Below are 27,244 nucleotides of genomic sequence, written 5' to 3'. Positions count from 1 at the left end.
CTACTTCAAAAATATCAGAGTTTACTGCAGTTACTTTTAAAGCAGTTTTGAAATGTATTTTTTAGGGTATACCTAGAAAAATTAAGCATTCTAACTTCAGTCCCTCAAATATTATTCATTGTCCTTTTAAATGTAATTTTGTGCAGCTAAAATGTTCAATTTAGGTGCAAAATATGCTCTTTGTGAAAAAAAGGTCAGTACAGAGCCCAGCCCTCTCTCCTATGCAGGAGATTCCAGGGTTCATCTGAAATTAAACCATTTGGACAGATTTATATGGAACCCAGACTGTTGGATATGTTGCTATGAAGCTATCATTAACCCCAGGGCTTTTGCGCTCTCTGCTTTCTCATTTCATGCTCGTGATCTGAGGGTAAGAATTAGCCTGCGCCCCAGGCAACCTCAACTTAGTTACTGGCTGGACAACATGAAAGCAAAACACAGAGATGCATAAAGAATTCCCGTTTTAAGCTCCCCTTGCCTGCAACCCATTGCCTGCCTGCACCCCCAAAAAATCTTGTCTGTATCCCCTGAAAACCCATTCTGTATTTTTATTTCATAGTCTTTACCATTATTTTACCTGGTAATTATAACTGCAACCTTTAGAATACGGCCCAACCCTCTTTGGGTTATATCTAGGCAGGGGCGCCTTATTGGGGGGAAAAGTTAGGACGATTCTAAGGGGTGTGACTGACAAGGGCCCTAAATAATTATTTGAACATTAGGTTAAAATTTTATTAGGTAAAACATTAGGTAAATAGTAAGTATAAATTTAACAATACATTATTAACCTATTCTCCTATGCTATTTTCTTATCTTGTTTTTGACAAAAAGTAAACATCCAGAGAGCCTCTGTATTGTGTATTGTGCAATGCGCCCCCCCACACCCCCCCATTAAATGGTTCGGTCCAGTCCCCAAACCAGTCGCAAACGGTACTTGCTAGCAGTGAATTGCGAGTGAGTGGTGCTGGTGCACCGTAAATGATGTCTCAGCTTGCTAAATAAATATCTGATTTTCTAAAACTAAAAGAAAGAAAATAAAGGCAAGAGAGATAAACGAAAAGGCAACAGCATGTTACCCAAGTTTCCAAAAAGAAAGGTGGGTGTAGCCGGTGAAATTAACCTGTTAGCTTAGTCCATATGAAATAGGCTACTTTTCCTCCCCTAACATTAGTTACTTATTATCTTCACAGAAGATTCTGAGTATTTATATTTTGATGTTCTTTTAGCCCACATACCTGTATAATCAATGCAGTCAAACTTTTAGCAAAGTATTGATACTACATAAATTGTCTCTACCCCTGCCGGGTGCCAGCCCAACAGATGCAGCTTCAGACTCAGCAGCCCTATCTGCTCGTCCACTCACCCCTGAACCAGCCCTACTCCCAACTGAAGGAGGTGAGTAGCATTGTGTTGAATTACATGTCAGTTGGCATAATGGCAGGGGGTCCGGGGGAATTGAATCCTTATCTATGATCTAATTATTTTTCCACATACTGGTCATCATATGAAACAAAAACAGCCCATAGTCTGCATTGGATGCTGGACAGTTTCTTATAGAGGCTATCAGTCTTGCATCAAATAGTGAATTCCACAGTATGCATTGCGCCGATCCCCGGCGGCCCTGGGTGGGGCCCGATGTGATATATTATCATGGTGCCCAAAATTCCTGGTAGGGAGAAGATACAGGTAGATTCGTACACTGACACAATTTTCATATTTTTGTCTCTGTATGCCACCACAATGGATATGAAATGAAAAACAGATTTTCAGCTTTAATTCAAGGGAATTGCAACAACTTTCATACACAGTCCCCTTATTTTGGAGCTCAAATGTATTTGGACAAATGTACACATTCATAAATAAAATGTTTGTTTTTAATACTATGTAGAGAATTCTTTGCAGGCATTGACTGATTGAAGTCTGGAACGCATGGACATCAAACGCAAATGCCATCACACTGCCTCCACATTGTTTTATGATGATGTAGTATGCTTCGGATCATGAGCCGTTCCAAGCCTTCTCCATACTTTTTTCTTCCCATCATTCTGGTACATGCTGATCTTAGTTTCATCTGTGCAAATCATGCTGTTCTAGAACAGGGCTGGCTTTTTTAGATGTTTTTTGGCAAAATCTGGCCTTTCTATTCTTGAGGCTTATGAATGTTTTGCTCCTGGTGGTGAACCCTCTGTATTTGCTCTTGTGAAATCTCTTGAGGGTAGACTTGGATAATGATATGCCTACCTCCTGGACAATGTTCTTCACTTGGCTGGATGTTGTGAATGGGTTTTTCTTTACCATGGAAAGAATCCTACGACTGTTGTCTTCTGTGGAGGTCCAGGTCTTTTTGTGTTGCAGAGCTCACCAGTGCATTCTTTTTTTCACAGAATGTACCAAATTGTTGATTTGGCCACTCCTAATTTTCCTGCTTTCTCTCTGATGGATTTTTTTTTTTGCAGACTAAGGATGGCCTGTTTCACTTGCTTTGAGAGCTCCTTTGACCGCATGTTGTGGGTTCACAGCAACAGCTTCCAAATATGAATGCCATACCTGGAATCAACTCTAGACCTTTTACCTGATTAATTGATGAATAAATAACAAAGGCATAGTCCACACTTGTCCATGAAACAGCGTTTGAGTCAATTATCCAATTACTTTTGGTCCCTTGAAAAAGAGGGGGCTACATATTAAAGCGCTGTAATTCCTAAACCCTTCCTCCTTTGGATGTGAATACCCTCAAATTAAAGCTGAGAGACTGGACTTCAAGCAACCCATTATTTAAATGTAACTTGAATATATTTTAGTAAACAGACAAAATAACAAAATTTGTTTGTGTCTTGTCTCAATTATTTCTGGACCTAACTGCATGTAGGGGTTGAAATGTATCCTGTTGGAATCAAGCTGTTTTAAAGAAATGGTGGTTAGAATCTTTAATGCCGATTGGGTGATAAATATTATATTTAATAAAGGCATGAGGAGATGTGGTATTGTCACGACCGTGCATCCTCCAGGGAGATCCATCAACGTCACCCAGAGCATTTCCGTATCAATAAATAATAAGCATACAGGCCAGCCTTCGCTCACCATGAGCATCAATGAGCCTTGGCCGCCCATGACCCTTTCGCCGGTTCTCCGCTTTTCCTTCCTTGGACCACTTTTGAAAGGTACTGACCACTGCAGACCGGGAACACCTCAGAAGGGCGGCAGTTTTGGAGACACTCTGACACAGTCGTCTAGCCATCACAATTTGGCCCCTGTCAAAGTTGCTCAGATCTTTACGCTTGCCCATTTTTTCTGCTTCTAACACATCAACTTTGAGTACAGAATGTTCACTTGCTGCCTAATATATCCCACCCACTGACAGCTGCCATGATAACGAGATTATCAGTGGTCATAATGTTATGGCTGATTGTTGTATACAGTGGGGGTCCTGTCATGTAGTTCTGGGCTGATCCCTCACCTTCCTCATGATCATTGATGCTCCACAAGGTGAGATCTTGCATGGAGCCCCAGACCAAGGGAGATTGACCGTCATCTTGAACTTCTTCCATTTTCGAATAATTGCGCCAACAGTTGTTGCCTTCTCACCAAGCTGCTTGCCTATTGTCCTGTAGCCCATCCCAGCCTTGTGCAGGTTTTATCCCTGAGGTCCTTACACAGCTCTCTGGTCTTGGCCATTGTGGAGAGGTTGGAGTCTGTTTGATTGAGTGTGTGGACAGGTGTCTTTTATACAGGTAAAGAGTTCAAACAGGTGCAGTTAATACAGGTATTGATTGGAGAACAGGAGGGCTTCTTAAAGAAAAACTAACAGGTCTGTGAGAGACGGAATTCTTACTGGTTGATAGGTGATCAAATACTTATGTCATGCAAAAAAATGCAAATTAATTATTTAAAAATCATACAATGTGATTTTCTGGATTTTTGTTTTAGATTCCGTCTCTCACAGTTGAAGTGTACCTATGATAAAATTACAGACATTGTTGTGGAACTTCTTGAACTGATGTATACTTGGTCCCATACATGTACGAATGTGCTTTGTAAGTAGGAAAACCTGCAAAATCGGCAGTGTATCAAATGTATGTTCTCCCTACTGTATAATCTCCAACTCTGTCGAACAATTGCAAGGGGCACGATTTTTACTAAACTGGATTTACATGCGTATAATCTGGTGTGGGTGCACAAAGGGGACGAGTGGAAAACAGATTTCAGCACCTTTTCTTGTCACTATGAGTATTTGATCATGCTGTTTGGACAAACTAATGCTCCTGCAGTGTTCCAGGATTTCATTAATGAGACATTTAGAGACATGCTTGGGCAATGTGTAGTGTTATACATCATTGATATTCTGGTGTACTCCACCACGTGGGAACAACATGTTCAACATGTCCATCTACTCCAATCACTGGGCAACCCGGCATCTCTGAAAAATACTGGTGGCACATCTTGGCGCAGGATGTCCGTGGTTACGTGGACTCTTTTGCCATTTCTGCTCAGTGTAAGACAGCCGAGACACCTCCCCTACGGCTACAAGCTACATCCCCCTGGACAAATCTGTTGGTGGAAATCATTACCGATCTTGCCTCGTCAGTGGGCAACACTCCTATATTAGTGATAGTGGACCAGTTTTCTAAGGCTTGCTGGTTGCTCCCCACGTCCGGTCTCCCTACGGCCCTACAGACCGCAGAATCCCTTTTTACCGACGTCTTCTGGCTTTATGGGATCCTGGAAGTCATTGTGTCAGACTGCACCCGAAAATTTACATTGCGTGTTTGGAGTCTTTTCATGGAACGTCTGGGGGTTGCAGTTAGCTTGACCTCTGGGTACCGCCCCCAGACTAATGGGCAAGTGGAGCGTCTCAACCAGGAGTAGGGACGGATCCTGCATAGCTACTGTCAAGAGTGCTTAGCCTAGCTATTTGGTAGGTCTATGCTCAGAACTCTTCAATACTCCTCCAATGTGTTCTAGGAGGCCCCTGTGGTGGATGGTTGGGGGGTACTGTCACAACCGTGCCTCCTCTGGCTCCTCCCCATCTTATTAGGTGTTTAGCGTCACCAGTCTACTGGTTACCACCATCCACGCCCATCATCCATCACCCGGACTAATTTACCAACTACACACACCTGGATCCTATCAGCAATCAATATCTGTATATAGCCTCCCTCTGTCCTTGTCGTTTATTGTCCTATCATTGTAAGATCTCCTACTGCTTTTAATGATGAGTTACCAATGCAAGAGCAACTTGAGAAAAACCAAAATGAGAAAAACACAATGAAACAAACAAAGTGGACTTACCTGCTTCACTGACTGGTGCAGCTCAAAAAGGGATACATTTGAGGGTTTGGTGAACAACGTGGGGTTTGACATTTAACTCCACATTGGGCGAAGGGGCAAGGTGGGAAACCCTCTGCAGAAATTGAACTAATTTCAAAAATGTACCAACACCATTCTTTCTGGAAGGCTTGCCAAGGACCAGGATGACTGAACTCTGTCCCTAACGACGGCTGACATGAGGAGAGCTTTAAAAAAAGGAAGGTTTTGAGTGAGGAACAGGAGGGTTAAAATTAAGAGATCACTGCAAATTGAACGCTTCTGTTCCTCACTCAAAACTTTCCTTTTCAACTTTTTTGGAAAGGAAAGAAAAAGGTGCAGTGTTCTCTTAATTTTATCCAGAGCTGTATGTACCATTTGTAAAGAAAACAACATGAGTGAGCAGAAAAAACAGGTCTGTTATTTCTTATGGGAGTCACATTCAACTGTAAGTCATAACAGAATAACACAATCATAAAACAAAACATAGCAACAAAGAAATGTCTGCATACCCTTAGTTCTTAATACTGTGTATTGCCCCATTTAGCATCATTGACAGCGTGCAGTCTTTTGTGATAGTAGTCTATGAGGCCCCAAATGCTGGCAGGTGGTATGGCTGCCCATTCGTCATTCAGAGCTCACACATCCCCAAAACATCAGTGAGCCACCACGATGCTTCACAGTGGGGATGGAATTCTGTTCACGATAGGCCTTGTTGGCCCCTCTCCAAACATATCTCTTATGGTTGTGACCACAAAGCTCCATTTTGGTCTCATCACTCCAAATTACAGTATGCTAGAAGCTGGGAGATGTGTCAAGGTGTTGTCGGGCATATTGTAACTGGGCTTTTTTGTGGCATTGGTGCAGTAAAGGCTTCTTCCAGGCAACTCGACCATGCAGCCATGCAAGTATCGTCGTATTGTGCTCCTTGAAACAACCAAACCTTTTTTTTCCAGAGTAGCCTGTATTTCTCCTGAGGTTACCTGTGGGTTTTTCTTTGTATCCCAAACAATTCTTCTGGCAGTTTTGGATGAAATCTTTCTTGGTCTACCTGACCTTGGCTTGGTATCAAGAGATCCCCACTGCTGAATAAGTGATTAAACAGTATTGACTGGCATTTGCAAGGCTTTAGTTATCTTTTTTAATTATTTTCCATCTTTATAAAGTTCCATTAACTTGTTACGCAGGTCTTTTGACTGTTCTTTTCTGCTCCCCATGGCTCAGTATCTAGCCTGCTCAGTGCATTCACGTGAGAGCTAACAAACTCATTGATTATTCATACACAGACACTAATTGCAATTTTAAAAGCCACAGGTGTGGGAAATTCACCTTTAATTGCCATTTTCACCGGTATGCCACCTTGTGTGTCTGTAACAAGGCCAAACATTCAAGGCTATGTAAACTTTTGTTCATGGCCATTTGTGATTTAAAATGGAGCCAAACAACTATGTTGCGTCATCGGCCGTCATCTCCCATCCGTGCGAAGCATCTACCATACACAATGCCTTAGGATAGCACGGAACATCATCAAAGACTACAGCCACCCAGGCTATGGTCTGTTCACACTGCTCCTGTCTGATAGACGCTGCTGGAGCATCGGGGCACACACTTCCAGATTCACAAACAGCTTTTTCCTCAGGCCATAAGGCTCCTCAACCAGCAAGACTGATCAACCAGAATCCTTCTGATCACTCATGAGCATTCCAAATGCTCTCATGTCTTTCCATGTCCATTCAATGTGCATTAGAATGATTATTTTGTATGTACCATTCATTGGCATGTTACAATCATGTTGTCTCCATAAGATTCAATACTGCTACCCATATTTTTCATATTCCCCATCCTACTCTTTATAAAATTGCTACTAGTTTAAATGTTTATGTATATTATTGCTATATTTTTGCTGTATTTTTGCATTTTATATATTTCTTAACTCTTCCTACGTAGATGTTGAGTGCAGTGTTATTCGGTGCATTTGATAATCTTTGAACTCAACAGAATTCTTTTAAGTTTCTCTTTAAAGTCTACAGAGTTCCATGGACTTGCAGTGTAAAGTATGGAACCATGAATAGACAGGCATGTGCCTTTCCAAATCATGTCAAATCAATTGAATTGGCCACAGGTGCTCCAATCACGTTCTAGGGACATCTCAAGGATGATCAAAGAATACAGGATGCATCAGAGCTTAATTTGGAAGCTACTGAAGAAAAACTGCTGAAGAAATTTGGCTTGCAAAGGTATTCACCCATTCATGCTTTCCTTGTTGTCCTAACGAGGAAACAATGACCTTACTGATTGGCCTCCACCTGTGAACTATTCAAATGGCTATTACATTTTCTGGATAAAAAATGCACAAGGCAAATGAAGACCAAAGGACATCCTACAGAATTACGTAATAAAAATGTATGGATAACAAAAGTGTCCAAAATAATAATAATAAAACAGGTTTTATTTCCCAGTGAGCACAGATGGATAAAAAATTGGGAAGTGGAGCCTGCATCACACAACTGATAAAAAGATGTGCCTCAAAACTCAAGCACTCAAACACAAAATAAGCTATTGAGGTCATCATAGACATGCCAGCAACCACTTAACGAAGCTACATAATTCATAGGTCAGTGGCTGGGTGCAACAATCATAAGGTTCTGCATAAAACTGGCCTGTAATGGAAGGTGGCAAGAAAAAAGCTGTTATTTTTAAAAGAATGAGAATGGCACAGCTGCAAGGTGAGAAAACATTTTGTGGGCAGATGAGACCAAGATGGAGCTTCTTATGAAAAACTTTATGTGGGGTGCAAATGTTACCCTGCCCAATCCACACCATCCCTACAGGGAAGTACTGTGGTGGCAGCATCATGCTGTGGGGAGGGTTGCATCCACTACAAGACCAAGCTCTTTGTTTTACCACCTCTGATCTCTTGGCTGTCCTACTCCTTTGTGAGGGCAGCTTCTGCTCAACCCACTCAATGCTATTCTCCATCCTGGCAATCCCAATAGGGGAGTCAGCTTCCCTTTGAAGCTAAGACAGCAGAGTCCATGCCCATTTTCTGAAACCCTACCTTTTAAAAAGCATCATTATAAATATGTTTGTAGACAATCAGATTGCACATTCACAGTGGGAACAACAACACTGGAGGAAATAGGTAACTAAAATTAAATACGAATTGATGAAAATGTAATGTATTTTACTCCATTTACTTAACCTCTCTGTCCAAAAAGGAATTGCAATATTGTAGCAATCAATATTTTTTTTATTGAAATATCTGGTTTGCACACATGTTTTTCAGGCTGATAAAATTACAGTGCTGTTTATTTGGGGTGTTATGATTGCTGTAGATGCTATGTATATTTTAGCCTGAGCAATACTGACACCAGTACAGATAAGAAACCATCCAGACAACTGTCATTAAAATCTTGAAAATCTTCTCAAATAGTTAACATATTCTGACAGACTGTACCGCAGGGTACTGTTTCCTTTGAGTACAAGAAGCAATTGTTGGGGAAATTAGTGTTGGAAAATATGATATTTAATTCATTGTTGTAGAAAAAATGCATAGATGATAAAACGTGCATGTTTAAATACACAGCTATAACCCAGTGACACAGTACGGCTTCTCTTTTCTAAAACCAAATAATTATTTTCAGTACAGAACATCCTTCAATGCATTACATAAGTAAAGACTACAGCAACTAAAGTAATCACCAATGACACTTCACAGTGTATTGTAAAGTTTTACCTCCTACTTTGGTAAAAAGTTATTATTGGAGATATTGTAGATCTAAAATATGTCAGACTGATGGAATTCTACAATCATCGAAGAATCTTTACGTGATGGGACGGTTTACATTTTGAAAAGTCACAACCCATTAAAGGTTCTGTAACAAACTCGACAAAGCAAATATGAACCACTGAATAATGAAGGATGCTTCAAGAACTCCAGTGCTTCCTTGAGGATCTCCAGCTATCCTCAAGTCACTGTTAATTCTAAGATCGTTTGTCAAAACCTGGCTCATAAGCCATGACAAAATTGGAATACCACACATTATCTAAAGGTATAACAAATCGTATTAATTAACTAACTCAGGGCATAGCACAAACTGACACCATAACTTGACAAAAGTTATCAAGCATAATGAGAGGTCTCCTCAGAGAAAGACAACTGAGCTTTTTTTACATTCATTCATTCATTCATCTTCTTCCGCTTCATCCGGGGCCGGGTCGCGGGTGCAGCAGTCTAAGCAGAGATGCCCAGACTTCCCTCTCCCCAGACACTTCCTCCAGCTCTTCCGGGGGGACACCGAGGCGTTCCCAGGCCAGCCGGGAGACATAGTCCCTCCAGCGTGTCCTAGGTCTTCCCCGGGGTCTCCTCCTGGTGGGACGGGACCGGAACACCTTCCCAGGAAGGCGTTCCGGAGGCATCCGAAACAGATGCCCAAGCCACCTCAGCTGACCCCTCTCGATGTGGAGGAGCAGCGGCTCTACTCTGAGCTCCTCCCGGGTGACCAAGCTTCTCACCCTATCTCTAAGGGATCGCCCAGCCACCCTGCGGAGAAAGCTCATTTCGGCCGCCTGTACCCGGGATCTTTCGGTCATGACACAAAGCACAGAGAGTAGGAATGTAGATTGACCAGTAAATCGAGAGCTTCGCTATGCGGCTCAGCTCTTTCTTCACCACGACAGACCGATACATCGACCACATTACTGCAGAAGCTGCACCGATCTGTCTGTCAATCTCCCGTTCCATCCTTCCCACACTCGTGACCCCTAGATACTTAAACTCCTCCACTTGAGGCAGGCACTCTCCACCAACCTGAAGTGGGCAAGCCACCCTTTTCCGATTTTAACTATATTTTAAACCCAAACCATGATAGAATCAATCTAGTCATAATGTCTGGTCGGCCTAGGCATTGCTTGTTCCTTCAAAATAATAGCATTGCTCATGACCAGCACAAAATCCAAAAACATTCTTTAATATACGACAAAACCTCCTTACCAGCTTTACCAGCATCATTAAAAACAACAAAAAAAGGCCAAAATGCCTATTGTGTGGAAATTTCCACTCATGTGAGAGCATGATGCCCAACAAGCTTAATGGCACTGTGACACCACAAACAAGGAACATGCGGGTTTTTTCGATAGAAAACAAGATGACATAAATACTGTAAGCGACAGATACAATTAAAAAAGGCCATGACTGTCTCTGAAGTTGTCCATTATTTGATGTTAGATATCATTGCACAGGCAATGAAACCACATACTATTGCAGAGACCTTGATATTACCAGCCACAGAGATGGGCAAAGATACATCAAAATGTATTATAAAATAAGATACAAAATACCTTAATTTTAAGTGTGTCAAAATAAACTACAAAATACAACAGCCACACAATGTATCAAAATAAACTATTATACTAAAATACTAAAAATACTTTTACAAGGGAGCCTGAAATCGCAAACCTTCCATCTATTGGCCTATTAGATCTATCCCTTTACCAGTACATTGACTCAGTTGATTAAGTAGACAATGTTTGATAGCAACAGCTTTTCTCTGCCCAAGTCATGCGATATATCTGACATTAAAGTAACGAACAGTTTAATGTTTAACTAACAGTTTGCTAATGACTCTTAATTGTATCCTAATTTACTTACTTGGTGTTTGGTAATCAAGGGCCTACTTTGCATCAGCAACAGTCAATGAAAAACAAGTCATTCATAAGAAGACAACTGATGGCACCTTTATTCATAGCAAGTTGTTTCTATGTACATTGAACAAAATTATAAACGCTACACTTTTGTTTTTGCCCCCATGTATCATGAGCTTAACTCAAAGATCTAAGACTTTCTCAATGTACACAAAAGGCCTATTACTCTCAAATATTGTTCACAAATCTGTCAAAATCTGTGTTAGTGAGCACTTCTTTGCTGAGATAATCAATCCAACTCTCAGGTGTGGCATATCAAGATGTTGATTAGACAGCATGATTATTGCACAGGTGTGCCTTAGGCTGGCCACAATAAAAGGCCACTCTAAAATGTTCAGTTTCACTGTATTGGTGGGGGTCCGGGGGGGTTCAAAAACCAGTCAGTATCTGGCGTGACCACAATTTGCCTCATGCAGTGCAACACATCTCCTTCGTATAGAGTTGATCAGGTTGTTGATTGTGGCCACTCTTGGTCCACTCCTCTTCAATGGGTGTGCAAAGTTGCTGGATATTGGCAGGACCTGGAACACGCTGTTGTATACGCCAATCCAGAGCATTCCAAACATGCTCCTTGACATGTCTTGTGAGTATGCTGGCCATGCAAGAATTGGGATGTTTTCATCTTTCAGGAATTGTGTACAGATCCTTGCAACATGGGGCCGTGCATCATGAGGTGATGGTCGTGGATGAATGTCACAACAATGGGCCTCAAGATCTCATCACAGTATCTCTGTGCATTCAAAATGCCATCAATAAAATGCACGCGTGTTCGTTGTCCGTGACACACGTCTGCGGTTGTGAGGCCTGTTGGATGTACTGCCAAATTCTCTGAAATGCCTTTGGAGACGGCTTATGGTAGAGAAATTAACATTCAATTCATGGGCAACAGCTCTGGTGGACATTCCTGCATTCAGCATGCCAATTGCACGCTCCCTCAAAACTTGCGACATCTGTTGCATTGAGCTGTGTGATGGAACTGCATATTTTAGAGTGTCCTTTTATTGTGGCCAGCCTAAGGCACACCTGTGCACTAATCATGCTGTCTAATCAGCATCTAGATATGCCACACCTGTGAGGTGGATGGATTATCTCAGCAAAGGAGAAGTGCTCACTAACACAGATTTAGATTTGTGAACAATATTTGAGAGAAATAGGCCTTTTGTGTACTTAGAGAAAGCCTTACATCTTTGCATTCAGCTCATGATAAATGGGGGCATTTATTTAAAAAAAAAAATATATATATATATATATATATAAAAGTGTTGCGTTTATAATTTTGTTCAGTGCAATTAATCGCTTGGTTGGTTGTTAATCATAAATAATGTAACAAATGATGTCATTGGACACCTATTTGGAGGTTGAAACAAACAGTTTAGCACTTTGTCAACAATTATATTAATGATCTTATATTAATGAATATGTTTTGATTTGAAATGTAGCCAGAAACGTAATCAGAAAGTAGCAACAGAACTTGTCCGGGAGTATTAACCCAACTCCAACCACTGAATCTATTGAGAGCCTCAGAAAATTGGTAAAGAGGACACATACACATTAATAGTGTAGTAAGAACAATTACTTAAACTCCAATAGAAAAAACTACAATACTACAGTACTACAGACCAGGTATTCCAGAACAGTTCAAAAGTTCTACAAAAACAGTCAAACTTATGTGTGAGTTTGAGTGGGAGAGCAAGCATGTGATTGAGTGAGTGTGTGGGTGTGTGTGAGAAAGTGAGTGTATTAAATGAGTGTGTGCCTTGTGGCCTACATTGCGGGGGTCTCTTTAGCTACTGATGTCTTTAATCACAACTTTTTAAAACTTTTTAAAAAGTGTGGCATTTAGATGTCGATGGGGCCAGTTGATCAGTCCCGCAAAGGAAAATAAATGCTCTCCTGGAGCTGAGGATGGGCAAATTACTAAGTAGGTGCCAATCAGAGACAGCATTTTTATGATGTGACTGTGTAGTCTTCTCACAAAGTATTTTACAGTATTTTTAAACTACAAAATATAAAACACTAAAGTATTTTGATACAAAATATGAAGCCATTTTCATCAACCCTATCAAATACAAATTACAAAATCCTATTTTGTATTTTAAATACGTATTTTAAATACATGTATCATAAATACTGCATACCCCTGACCAGCCGCAATTGATATGGTAAAGACAATGTGTGGGGAGCAAGAGGCAAAGAAACTCACAGCAATACCTTTGTCAGGTAATATTGTGAAACAAATAATTGATGCTATTGCTAGCAGTCAAGAGGAAACTCTGATTGAACAACTCAGAAACTCCCCAGTTTATACTCTCCAAATGAATGTTCGCTGCGAGGGCCCGGATGACCATGCATTGTCTTTTGTTGGCTATATTGTTCTATCTCACGATACCCAAACATGAGACCGCACAGGGTCTCACACTGAGGCTTGGCGGTTATTGAGGGGGAGGGTGATAGAAATATATTTTTAATTGAGAGAGGAACTATTGTCATTCGCAATGGATATAAAAAAGACTGTGTTGACGAGAAGAAAATGTGTCTCCTTGCCTATGTAACAAATTTGGGAAACTGAACGAATTGAATGTAAGCTTGCAAGGAAAGAAAAAACATAATACAAATGAGTGACCGAATCAGTGGATCCAGGGGAAAGATTTCTTATTGGACAGTGTCTTTCGAAAGCGAAATATGCCCCCTTCCCTTGGCTTTGCAGGTTTCTAACAGACAAAAGCAGCAGTGATTGTCCGACACGAGTGATGACCGCTAACCCCCAAAGCTTGGAAGAGCACTTTAGGACCTACTTCCTAGATTTGGACATGAAAAAGTTGGATTGGGTGCAAAATCCATTTGACTGTGATCCTGGTTCAGTTGACATGACTGCAAGTGAAACTGAACCGCTGATGGAGCTGTTATGTCACCGAACACTACAAACAACACATTCATGGATCACTACGGAGGAGTTTTTAATAGGAGTACCCTGCTGTTTCCCACTGATCATAAAACTCATGGTTCCCTTCGCCAGCTCATATCTTTGTAAAGCTGGATTCAGTCCTCTTTTCTGCATTAAAAGCAAATATCAATCTAGGTTGGATGTGAGAGCAGAGATGAGGTGCACACTATCGAACACGCCCCCTGACTTTGAGAAACCTATGACGCGACATGCATCAAGCACATCTATTTCATTGGTGCTGGTTAGAGACAATCAGAAATATATTCATACAAATTTGCAAGTATGTAACATTGAAATAAAAATACAATCATAAATACTGTGCAAATGTTTTACAATTGACTTTCATAGGCCCAAATGATAAGTTAATGTTGGCTGTTGATTATATAATTTTTCTTCTCATGGTTAGAGAATTTTTTGATATCAAAAGGGGATCTTGGGCCAAAAAAGATTGGGAACCCCTGGGTTAGGGCATAGAGAACATACATTTCTGGGTTAGGTTGCTCTCGGTCTGTAGCAGCATCTACCCTATTTTATCCTTGTCTTCTCTGACCACTTCAGGTTGCATGGTCAATACTGAATTGAACTGCAAAAGGTCAGTAGGTTTTAACCGAAATTTTTAATTGGAATTAAGATTCAAAAGTATATGCTGGGCATAGGAATATTTACCAGCTTACTAATTTGTTACTTGTTTTTTGATCTGCTAAATTTCATGAAATATTTGTGAGTGGAAAGCACTACTTCCTTTTCTTTATGTCTTCATAACACGGCCTCGTGTGGTGTTTGTTTTTCAGTGAAGATTGTATGTTTGTGTGGCTTTATCTCCAAAAGGGAAGGCAGCTCAGCAGAAAAACGGAAACTCACAGAATTATTCAAGATAATAACAATCCTTCTCAATTTGTCCCCAGACTTTCAGATGTTTGCATCTCATTTGTGTTTTAATTGGTGAAGTTTGATTAAACCCAGCCCCTAGTGTTATTACGGCATAAGACGCTGCCATATGTTTGGTTGCTGTGCTCAGATATCCATTTCCATAATCATTCTGCCTGTTTTGAGGCAGTTAGTTGTCTTCGTTCCAAGCTGCTCAGCTTTTGATTGCATCTGCCTCAACTTAAAAGTATGTGTTGTGAGTTTTTTCTCACTCGTTAGCTGTGACCTTTAATCTAAGACTTACAGAATGCTCTCAACTATCATGCTTGTCAGTTTGGAAATTATAATCTCCTCTGAAAAGTCTTTACAAGTTCAGATAGGATTACTGTGAGATAATTAATCATATTCAGTTGCATGAAAACATAATTTGTTTACATATGTTTGATTAGGAGAAAATGAGAAGAAATGCAAAACTACGTTCAATGTTGATGTTTTTCATGAGATACAGTATGTTAGTTAATAGAGAAGACTCTATAGTAATAGATCAATATCATCAATTTAAATGTTCCAGCCAGATATTCTTTTGTAGACACTAGTTGAAATGAGGTGAAGATATTTTGTACTTTTTTTTTAGGCTTGTACTATATATACAGATGGACCTATTTTAACCTCTTGAGCTGACACCACTTTTGCCCTGGCTTTTCTTTCGGCTAGAATTGAGTCCTGGTTATGTTTTCTCTTTGAAAAGAACACATTCTTCTTTAAAGAGGAAGGAAAAAATATTTCACTTTTCAATTACCCCCAGCTCCTTCACATCCTCCTTCTTCCATCCTCTCTCCATCCTCCCCAGGTCTGGCTTCCAAGGCAAGAGAGAAAGACAGAAGGGGATGAGAAAGAAGAGAAAGAGAGAAGGGGATGCTGTCACAAGGCATGGCCACCCCCTACTCTAATTCCCTCCCTATCATCCTGGCCACCACTTTTATGCATGAAACACACAAGTAGATTGAAAGCAATTCAGTGTCCATTCAGAAAAGGAAGAAAGAAGATCCTCAGAGCTTTATTAGATATGAAGATCTACAATAAAAATCAATTTCTGGCCTCTTTATGCAGTTTAAATGACAAAGCCTTGGCCCCATTCAGTCTGGCATTGTGTGGAGGAAAGTAATTCTGCAGCATTGGGCGAGACAAGAGTGGCGTATACTTTCTGACCTGCGATTGCAGATTATAATACGATACAGACCTATGGAGATAATGGCAGGCACTTAAAATCATCTGTTGAGAAGAAGAAAAAAAAGTTCTCATATCTTTCAGTTTGGGGGGGTGGGGCAAACATTTTCACAACCAGAATACTAAACAGTCGGAAGAGATTGACAGATAGACAGCACTTCACAGTCACCCTCAGAAACCCTCAGCAACGTTTACAGAATGTCAGAGAAGGAAATGTCAATTTAAATGCTGATATCACAATAGATTTATGTTACAATGTTACCTTTCATCAGAATGCTAAAATATGAACATATGAGTACCCTTTTTTTTACATAGAATACTTGATTTATCTTAAAGGTCACCTATTTTTATAAATAACATTCAAATTTCAATTTCCAATCATTTATACAGTTAAAAACAACAGAGGAAACATTTTGTAGACCCATAATAGCTAGAATTATAAGGTGCACCAGATAGGTGCAAATTATTAGAAAATAGAGATTAACTTTAAGTGTCCTTCCTAGCATAAAGATCAGAAACTTGGTTTGGTCTTAAAAATACAGATGTGTGGTAACACGTCATGCCAAGATCAAAAGAGCTCACTGAGGCACTCAGAAGAAAGATTGTTGGTGTCCATGACTCTAGGAGGGGTTACAGAACCAATTTCCAAGCAATTTGAAGTCAATCATTCCACTGTCCGACAGATAATCTACAAATGTAGAAAACTCTAGACCACTGGCAATCTATCTAGGACAGGCCATACCACCAAATTCAGCCCAGGAGCTAACTGAATTTTGCTCAATTAAGTTTCTAAGAACCTCAGGGTAACATTAAGTGATCTACAAGCATCTATTGTCACAGTCAATGTCAAAGTGTAAGGGTCAACTGCCAGACTGGCCAACATGGGAGGTCAGGAACAAAGAAACACCATATCTTACAAAATAAACTCTTGTTCTTCAACCAGAAAACACCTGGTAGAAGAACAAGCCTCTTAGAAAAATGTGCACTGGACAGGTGAGTCAAAGGTTGAGTTGGCCACATTAACAGGGGAACCCTTGTAACATATGGGGAAGGGGGCGTTATTATTTGGGGATGCTTGCAATTTCTGTCACTGGACCCCTCTGTCTCAGCTCCAAGGTCTTATGCTGCTATATTATGATGCTGGGGGAGTAGGATCAGTGCTCCTTCTCCACTAAAAATCCTTGTTGATCTAAGAAATGCATTTTCAAAATGTTCCCTGTCTCCTGCCCTGTTTTAAATTTAGGAGGACATGAGGTATTGGCCCACACTGTCCCTCTCCAAATTCCTCCTGGTTGTGTTCCAGATCAAGACAATACCTGACGATTTCAGCTGCCACTCTGCTGTCCCCCTGTTCCCCCAGTTGCCACTCTGCTGACCCCCCGTTCCTGTAGTGTTGTCCCTGTCCTTGTCCATCTGGTCATTCTTCCAACCTGGACTAGGTTTTAATCGACTCTGGACTCAGCCCACATTCATTTATTATTTATTACAATTTGTACTCTTAATATGTTCACCGAGCACAGCCAGAAGAGGACAGGTCACCCCTCTGAGCCTGGTTCCTCTCTAGGTTTCTTCCTAAATGTCGGCCCTCTAAGGGAGTTTTTCCTAGCCACTGAAATTCAACACTACTGTTGTTTGCTGCTTGGGGTTTAAGGCCAGGTGTTTTGTAAAAGCACTTTATGACAACTGCTGATGTAAAAAGGGCTTTATAAATAACTTTGATTGATTGATCTGTGGAATCAACCATGAACTCCACATTGTATTAGAGAATCCTTTAGGAGAATGTGATCTTTCAAAATACTGAACTTGAACTGAAAAGTGTAAGGGCTCAAAAAGATGTCAGAGCCCAAATCTAAATGGTATACAATTGCTGAGAGAGAAGCAAGCTTTACATGCAAGAAAATCATCAATTCTCACACAGTTGAAGCTGTCCTATAAGCAAGAGTGCACTCTTTCAATAATTCCTCCCAATTAATATGAGATTGATAGTTACAATCTTTTTAATGAGACTACAAGTAATATTATGAAAAATAATACAAGTCAATCTAACATTGTTAAATAAATAAACAAAGGTGTAATTTTAGTGTGCTATTTGTTCAATTATGTTTATCTGTCCGTATTGTTGAAATGCTGATCAAATACTGATACACATATTTCTCCATAGACCATTTCTTTCAGTGTGTATGCAGACTGCAGATGTACACAACAACAATTTTATATCATATTCTTTTATAATTCATGTCTGTAAATTCAACTTATATAACTGCATGAAAATATCAATCAATCAATCAATCAAATGTATTTTTAAAGCCCTTTTTACAACAGCACTTTTACAGAAACACCCAGCCTTAAACCCCAAGGAGCAAACAACAGTAGTGTTGAATTTCAGTGGCTATGAAAACCTCCCTAAGAAGGCCGAATTTTAGGAAGAAACCTAGAGATATCCTGTTAGAAATCTGTTTAGCATCTAAATGTCTTATCCAAAAGGCGTTTTTGATAGACAGGAAGACATGTTGTGTAATTACATGTAATAACAAACTGATAACATAATACACAATCAACTTACCAGTTTAGCCCATCTCAGTTCTACACAACTAACCAACCCAAAGACAGATTTCTAGGTTCCTTTACACCAAAAGCACGGTTCACCAGATCTTGTGATGTGCTGGAGTGGAATCTGTCTTTAGAAACACCTGCTAATATTGCTTATTGTGTGTAGGAGACCTATTCCACATGTATGATAGTTTTAATTTGTGTGTGTAATAGATATTAATTTGAAAAGTAAGGTGCTTTATAATATCTTGGTAATATGTTTGAATTGAAGAGGATAATAAAGGCAAGACTGAGTTCATGTCAGTTTCAAGTCCAGAATAGGGTTTCAGTAGTAGACCAGGCAATCACTTAAGAACATCTGCATATGTCATTGCAAATCATATTATCAAATGTTATTGAGTGCCAAGACCAGCACCATCATATATAATTGTACATATTTTCATTTTAATCTCATTATTTATTTTTAGTGTACATTTTTCAAATGTAAATTGTCTATCAGTTACCATGAAAAACAATCTTACTTTTTCTGTAGTTCACCATTTATTTATATCTGTCACAATTAAATCTCTGAAATAATGGATGTTTTTTCCTGTGCTCAAAGATAAACGATTAGTGTGGGTGTTATGAAAGGGGTTATTTGCCATGTTAGCTGGCGTTATGTGATGTATTAGAGATGTGTGGATGAATTGGATGAGAGCCGGCCATGTCCAAGGGCAAAGGGATAAATATTACTTGATTATTACTCCCTGACTCTTGTGTCTGCCACGTCACAACATATCTGACTGGCTGGCTGTTGAAAGGCGATTGTTTTATTCTAAAGTCTCAACATGCAACCCAAGCACTATTTCATAATGAACTTTTCATTTATTTGTGTCAAAAGGTAAAAATGTATTTCTAAGTAAACAACAATAAATCTGCTATAGACATTCAAAGAAATCACAGTTACTTTTAACAGTGTCTTATAGAACACTATATTGTTTGTGTTTGTAGCAGAGCAGGGAATATCGTCCAGGATGTAGGATTCCATTTAAGGCCTTAAGAAGTGGAACAAATCTCAGCAGAAAAGGAAGCTAGTTGGCCTCATTGTCTCAGGATCAGGCTGCTGCCCTAGGTATTAGGAACATGAACAAGTGTGTCCACAGGGAGGAAGACATGGTGCACTGTAGGCTATGACTGGCCTCCTCCTCTACCTCATCCTTCACCTCCCTACTGTACCAGGATGTATGAGGTTATACCTGATATTCCGATAGGAGGAGGAGAAGAGGAGGTCTCGGAGTGCCTTTTCCAGAGTATGGGCAGACCAGCAGATGTACAGCTTTGCCAAAAATCCTCTCTTGGCTCTGGAGACCAAGGCACTGTTCTCACTGAAAACAAAGATGCTATTAGCTAGCATCCCCATTATCGCGTCTCCGCACTACATCTCCCCTGACTCTACTTTCAAATCATTGTTTATTTTTGCTTTCATTTATTTATTACAGGATTCTTTCTTTCACGTCCTTTGCCAAATTAAAAAAGTAACACTAAAAGGATTACTTTGTCTTGGAATATGTTAAATCATTATTAATGCTTCTATTTGACCATGACTTTTCCTTTTCTTGGATCAAATTGTATTTACAGTACTAACATGTTTGAAATAGGAAAGGCGTTATGTGGAACTGGATTTTCAACATTTTGTTATTTATTAAAAAGGTTGATTATAAAGTAAATAACCAGGGAGAAAGAGTAACATTTTCTTTTCCCATGTTAACAAATGTATAACAGTGACCAATTGTAAAGTAGCCACAACAGGAGTGCATTCAAAGGACATACATACTCAGACTTTGTACGCTCTTACAGCTGCTACATGTATACACTGTATAAATTGTGCTTTGAAATACATGAACAAGGGAATGTGAAACTGCTAAAAAAATAATGCCTGCTTGTTAAAGAACAAAAATAAGGCAGTGTTGCAGCATGATTGTCAGACAGTCATTGAAATAAACGTTTCATATCTGCGACAAAGACAGGCATTCTGCTTTCACACTAAATCCATGTCCTGTCAATGGCTTGAAAACAAAGTGGGTAGCACAACCAATTCATTTACTGCATTGCCAAAACATGATAGACGTCTGCATAATACTATGCATCACTATCAATTATATTATTTACATATGTATTATATTGTATACAAAATACCCTCATATTGATTTCAAATTATGCAAAATGTTTTCAGACATCTTTCTTGTCTTAAAATGCATATTATTTGTGACAACCCATAAACATCAGTGTGAGTCATGGCTGATTCAAAGTCAGTTTGGATTTAAACAAAGCACATGTAAGATCATAAATGTAATTTCCGCAACGCTTTATTGCACATCCCATGGAATCAATACGGCACTAAGGATTTTTGGTCAGCTCTTTATTAGGCTATAATCATCATACTCACCATGATTGTCAATAATATTATAATGACAAGTGCCCCACATCCAATGGAAGCCAAATAGCCCAATAATATCAAACATCCACCTTTATATTTTATAGTAGTTATGAGGTTCTTTTCTACTCACACCAAACTGGCTACTGTTGTAAATGGCCAATGACCTCTAATTTCATGTAATTTCACCACTCCAATCCAAGTGCCAATGCTATTTAGCAACATACACATATTTACACTTTTCTTTTGGGCCATGCACTCCAGTAGACATTTTGGCATAAACATAAGAATGGATATGTAGGAAAGAAAATATACTGCCATACTGTAAATCAATGTTGGCAGACGAATGATGGGCCCTAAGTCCTGGGAGGTGGGGCCATCAGCTGGTTTTATCCCTGCAACACCTTAAAAGACGTGATTATATTTGTACATACATAAGCATGCCCTCTTGTTTCACCTTGTTCCTTCCCTTAATGAACAATGTTTATACACAATTGTTTAATGGTGGTTGATTCCGATTAATTGTATTCTGTATATTGGAAAATGATAACATAGCTCATTACCTAATTTGTTTATTTTTTACAGCCTTTTAAATCAAGGGTACCATTAATATTGGCGGTAACTACTATCACAGCTTGGATTGCTTTTGTAACCAGCTACACCTGAGTACATTCATCTGTCCACTCTGCACTATTTGCATGTGATTCAAATGATTGAACAACTATAATGTGTATTGAGGTTCAAACTTTCCATATACCCATTAATTCCACCATCACCATTAGCAATCCACTCCTATTCTCCTCTCCACTCCACAAAAAATCAAAGAGGGTATTAGGCAGCAGGGTTATCCCCAACACTTTGCTGGAGGCAGGCGCTAATCTGTGCGTTTCTCCAAAACGAGGTTAGTTAAGCATTTTAATGGCTCTAGTCCTGTGGTAATTAGGCTTGCCCTGGGGGGAGCTCCGCTTGAGCCACTTGGGCCCTGAAATGGAGCCAGGGAACTAATGCCCTGTGCGTACACAATGATCCTGAACTAATTCCCCGGGTAAACATTCTCTCCCGTTCACTCCACAGCCGCTTTCTCTTTAAAGTCCTCAAAGGCCTGGTTTCCTTCTTCTTTTCTTCCTTCTTGCTCTCTATTTTCTATCCCTCCCTCCCTCCCTCTGTAGATATTTTTTTTTAGAAGAGAGGCCCTTGGAGAAGTTTCACCAAGGTCTTGTCATTCTTTCGTTCTCTTTCAGCCGACACTTGAAAAAAAATGTGGTTAAGAACATGCTTCCAAACACAGCTATCCTATGAAAATATTTGCTTAGTGCTTTGAAAATGTCTTCATATTTTCTCTGATATGACTGGTGTGGCCTTGGCTGGCTATCTTTTGACCCAAGCCCCCTGGTGAGGCTGCTACCAGGTTATTCTATTATGATCCAAGTGTCCTATAGGAGGAATGATATAGCTGTTTGTCCGCACTATTTTTGATTCACAGAACACAGCCAAGTTTCGGGGATACAACTGCTCACCACAAAAGGAAGACATTAAATGAAAGGTGCTTCTGTATGTTCTTAAACTCACAGTGGGGAGAAGGTTCAACGTCAATAATGAAATGACTAACAAAATGCATGTGCATTCTGAGGGTTAGGAGGAGCGCAGATAGTTTAGGAGCTTTTATGTGAACGCATGTGCTTCATCAGCTAGTCCTAAATGGCACCCTATGCCCTTCATAATACACTATTTTTGCCAGAGCCTTCTTACTGACTCTGGTAAAAAGTAGTGCACTATATACAAAACAGGGTGCATTTGGAATACATTTCTACCGCATTGAGACAGCACCATTCTTTCTTTACTCTATCCAAATTAAATGCTGGAAGACTGATGGTCCGGTGAAAAGCTTAAGGGTTGTCTTTTGAAGCAATGGCTCTGCATGTGTCAGATTTGGAGTGCGCTGGCTTAGGTCTTTAACCATATTCAACTCTGGCAGTATTATTCTGTCTAACAATGAAATGGGCTTGGGCAATGTTTAGGGTGGTGCTGTGAGTGACATGTGAGCCTGGAGCACCTAGAGTCACTGTGGCAGGACCTCTTGTTTATCCCAAATGGAACCCTTATATAGTGCACTACTTTTGCCAAGATCCCACTTAACTCTGGTCAGATACAGTACATTAAAAAAGGAATAAGGTGCCATTTGGGACACAGACAATTGTTTCCCAAGGATATAGTAGGACTAGTGTTTGTTTGGTTCATGGGGCCTTTGTCAGAAGTATCTTTATCGCAGTCCTGCTCTGTGAGCCTCCGTCGCCCCAAGCCACTGAGTCAGGTATAATTTATCTCTGACACTGGAGCAGCCTGACACTACTGGTGTGTATACTTGCATACACACATGCATGCTTGCATTTGTGTGTGTCCTTAGAACAACTGAATGAGTGTATACTGTAGCTAAATAAATGACTTAAAGATTGTTGTTAGAATGTCTTTGAAAGTCAGAAAGCTACCTATGCTCAGTTTGATTAATTTATTATTTCACACAGGCTGGATGTTAAGATAAAACCTGCAAATTGCTTGAATTTGAATGTTTAAAATATCAGTCCACAGTCCATCAATGTATGGAATCTTGTGAATGCATAATGTAATGGGGTCAGTGGATACTTTTTTATTACAGTATACTTAGGATATATCAATTGTAAAATGTCACTCAAGTTAATTGTCATTAGTCAGATCGGTTTCGATCAGGCTGGTCATAATGCTAGTCTTTGATATATGCTGACTCAGTAATGGTACTGTGCTGAATTAATTGAAGTTTACTTGCTAGTTAACCTCAAAACAATACCTAGATTGTGGATTGTTAAGGTAACATACAATCCTCAATTGAGATTCAAAGCCTCATAGCTCCTACCAGCTATAAACTTTCAAATAAACAAAACCAAAACATCAATCAAATCAAAATGAATCATCACATTACTTAATACAGTGAAATGCTTACTTAGTTTGATCTCAACAACCTAGATGATGTTTAATATAAACGTTTTACCAACCTTTTACTAGTTTCAACATCCACAGTTTAATCTGGATGTCACGGTTCAGAGGCAGGACACAAGGCGTAGAGCTATGGGGAATCATCCTTTTAATTGTAAAAATAGAAAACAACAAGACAGGTACAAACCGGAAATGAAGGGCAGCAACACAGACAGCTAACTCAAAACAATGACCAACCAACTGAAAGTCAAACAGAACAACTTAAATAGGGTCCCCAATTAGAGATGCGAAAAAGCAGTCTCTATTTGGGGAGAACAGAATACAGTACTCTGGCCCCAAGGCGTATGGAGATGCTGAGAGGCCACCAGCCAGGACCTGACACTGAACCAATTATAGACAAATATTTTTGAACAAAATCTGGTCCAGACCAAATGTGAATCAAGTATAGGTGTCTAGAATTGGTTCAGCTTTGGTCCAGTCCATTGAAAACAAGGCCAGTGAAAAAAAGATAAGATTTGTTCGATTTTTTTTCCAGTGGGCAATGGAACATGGACACTTTATATCTGGTAATAAGCTTCATGTTACCTGAAGGAAAGTTTATGCAGACAAATATGGAACTATTTTGTGGATGTTTACTTGAAATACGTGTAAAGAGGTTTTCTTATCAAAATGCATTGTTAATATCTGATTCTAACATGTCCTTTGTCCAGATCCGGATCACAATCATATTGCATCCAAATGACAGGTATAGACAAATTGTGATAAGATAGAGATAGTTTTTTTTTTTAGCTGTGTACAGATATAATCAGGATTAAAGACATGTTAGAACCAGGTGTAAACATTTCCTTCAACACATACTGTATTCATCTATCAGTACAGTTCTATGTAGTGTATGGATGGATTTGCTTATTTGTTTAAGAGTGTCATGAATACACTCAAAAAAGAAGTGGATCCAATTGCAGAGCACTATGTTTTATAAAAAAGCTATCCTAAATCCAAATGCCAGAAACACAGAGCAAGCAAAAGGTCAGTACATGGGAAGGTCAGAATAGGCGGGAGCAAAGGTCCAAAAGGACTAAGGCAGATATGAGGTCAAAACACTAATTGGAAAGCAATGGTCTAATTAAATGGTAAACACAAGAAAAAGGTTCAGTAGAGTTGTAAATACAAACAGTACCTCCCAAAGAAACTGGATGCTGAACAGAACTAAATAGAAACACTAAATACAAACAGGTGTGGAGGAAAACAAGTCACACTAATGGAGATATCAACAGACATGACTAATTGAGTACCAAGCATAAATATATGATACTAGGACTGTACTAGGAATAACAACAGGGAAACACAAAACAAGGAATAAACAGGAAACCCTTACAGTACCCAGCTCCCCACGGGAGGCCCCTGATGATCAGTCCCAAGGGAAGGAACTGGCATGGAATTTCATAAAGCAATGTACATTTTAGAAATGTCTACTTTTCTATTCCCTGGTATGTAACTCTGGTCTTTGTTTGTGACACACATGTCTGAATGATATCAGTGGATCATTGGATCCTCTGACCATCTGTTAATCTGACTAAACCAATAAGGGTATCTGTCCCTTTTCTTCAGGAATGTGGCCGACTGTCTTTTACAATGTTCCCTTATCCCTTTGGAGGAAGTAGGGGCAATTTGCCCTTTTGGGTAAAACCTAGGAGTTGATGGAATAAAGGGAACATGTATTGTTCACATAGGACATATGTGCAGTATATTACCACACCTCTTTTTACAGTATAAGTACTAAGAATTGTTCTTCAGAGATTCCTCACAGTTTATTCTGTAACTTTGTGACTCTTATCTCCTTGCAAGTATATAAAAACTGCTTATTGTGCCAAGAGAATTTTGTCTCTGTACTTACTTCCATTAACAGTTCTTATCGTTTCTCGTCCACTGCCAGCTGAGACAAACGTGCACGGCCAGGACTGGGTCCCTGGAGCTCAAGCCTCACCCGGAGAGGGCTAGCCTTAAACGGATTGAGTTGGCGAGCGCATGTCCGGTGTGGGTTGCGAAACTGGTCAGTACAGGTTCCTGAAGGACAAAATTCTGGAGGTGAGGACTAATTTTCTTGGTAACTGGGTGGCGGTTCTACCGCAAAATTGAATTCTGCAGATAAGGCTTCGAAAATATTGTGAAAGGACCGACGGGTTTATTAATGCATGCTAGGCACGTTAATTGAGATTTGATAGATTTACTAGGTAAATCAGGGGAATGGGTAGGTGTGGTAGTAAATCTTTGACAAAAATTATGCAAGATACATATGGTGTGTGGACATGCAAACAATTGTGGCTCTGGGAGTTGTTAGGTTTTCCAGTTAATGGTTCTTTCATTCAGTGACGGATGCATGGCCTACCGGGCAGAATGGAGGAATATGGATAAGGTAACGTACGGGAGTTGCATAAGGTAAAATAGCAAATTGATTGGAAGGCGTACTGTATGCAGTATGTGGTGGCAGAGGAAGGCATTAGGGATATTTGTGTGGGGTTTACTGATCTGTGTTGTAGTTATTTCCACTCAGGTTGGACGTGGATCAACCCTCTGCCGACCCCCACCGTTCCGCTGTGTTCTGCCAGGCAGATTGCTGCGAGATCTTGGAGTTTTGCATTGTCCCACCCCACTCACTGCATCGATAGAGAACATTTACCTATTATCGACGTAGCCAACCCTGCTGGTGACCGAGATAACCCTTGACCCGTTTTACTCAGTCGCCCGGACGTCTGAAGGCTGTCTGGAGGCGGTTTTGGTCCACTTTGTACGTGTTGGGAGAGTCTACGCAGGTCATAAAAAGGAACAAATTGGGGGAGATGAATACACCAGATACATCTCTTCACCAGTCTGTGTTTCTGGTGGCCCAGTCGGCTGGGACAAAGGGACTACAGACCTGGGTTAAGGAAGAGGCTATTCTAACCACTACGTTTATGATAATGGCTGCCACCTCTGTGGTTCGACTGGACTTGGGGTTTGGGAAGATACCTGTGGAAATCGAGACAACGGCTGTTTTAGATGTGGTGCTCCCGCAAGAATAGAGACACTTCCAGCTACCATGCAGGTATCATTGTGTACGACCCAATGGGAACACACAGGAACGCTAACCGCCTGAGGGAGGGGTGCTGACGGTCAGAGGAGACGGCCTAGAGAACATCAACCGGTGAGATCATTCTTTAACTGAACTTAATTTAGAGGATTATAGCTTTAAATATGATTTGGTAAAATAGGTGATTGGTTTCAGAATGTCT

General features: G+C 40.0%; 2 long non-coding RNA genes across 2 annotated transcripts; one reads left to right on the top strand and one right to left on the bottom strand.

The window, feature by feature from the left end:
- The first annotated feature begins 960 nt into the window (after positions 1-960).
- LOC109615468 lies at positions 961-25,953 on the top strand. The gene is made up of 3 exons (XR_002196459.1): positions 961-1,096; positions 1,313-1,395; positions 25,909-25,953. It is a non-coding gene; the product is annotated as an uncharacterized LOC109615468 (long non-coding RNA).
- On the bottom strand, positions 24,080-27,144 carry LOC109615469. Its single transcript, XR_002196460.2, has 3 exons — positions 26,653-27,144; positions 25,870-26,039; positions 24,080-25,662 (listed from the first exon to the last, which is right to left on the bottom strand). It is a non-coding gene; the product is annotated as an uncharacterized LOC109615469 (long non-coding RNA).
- Between the last annotated feature and the right edge of the window lie 100 nt (positions 27,145-27,244).

Source organism: Esox lucius, chromosome 8 (assembly GCF_011004845.1).
Source record: "Esox lucius isolate fEsoLuc1 chromosome 8, fEsoLuc1.pri, whole genome shotgun sequence".
NCBI lineage: Eukaryota > Metazoa > Chordata > Actinopteri > Esociformes > Esocidae > Esox > Esox lucius.
Note: the sequence above shows the minus strand (reverse complement) of the source record. Positions and strands in the feature narration are given on the sequence as shown.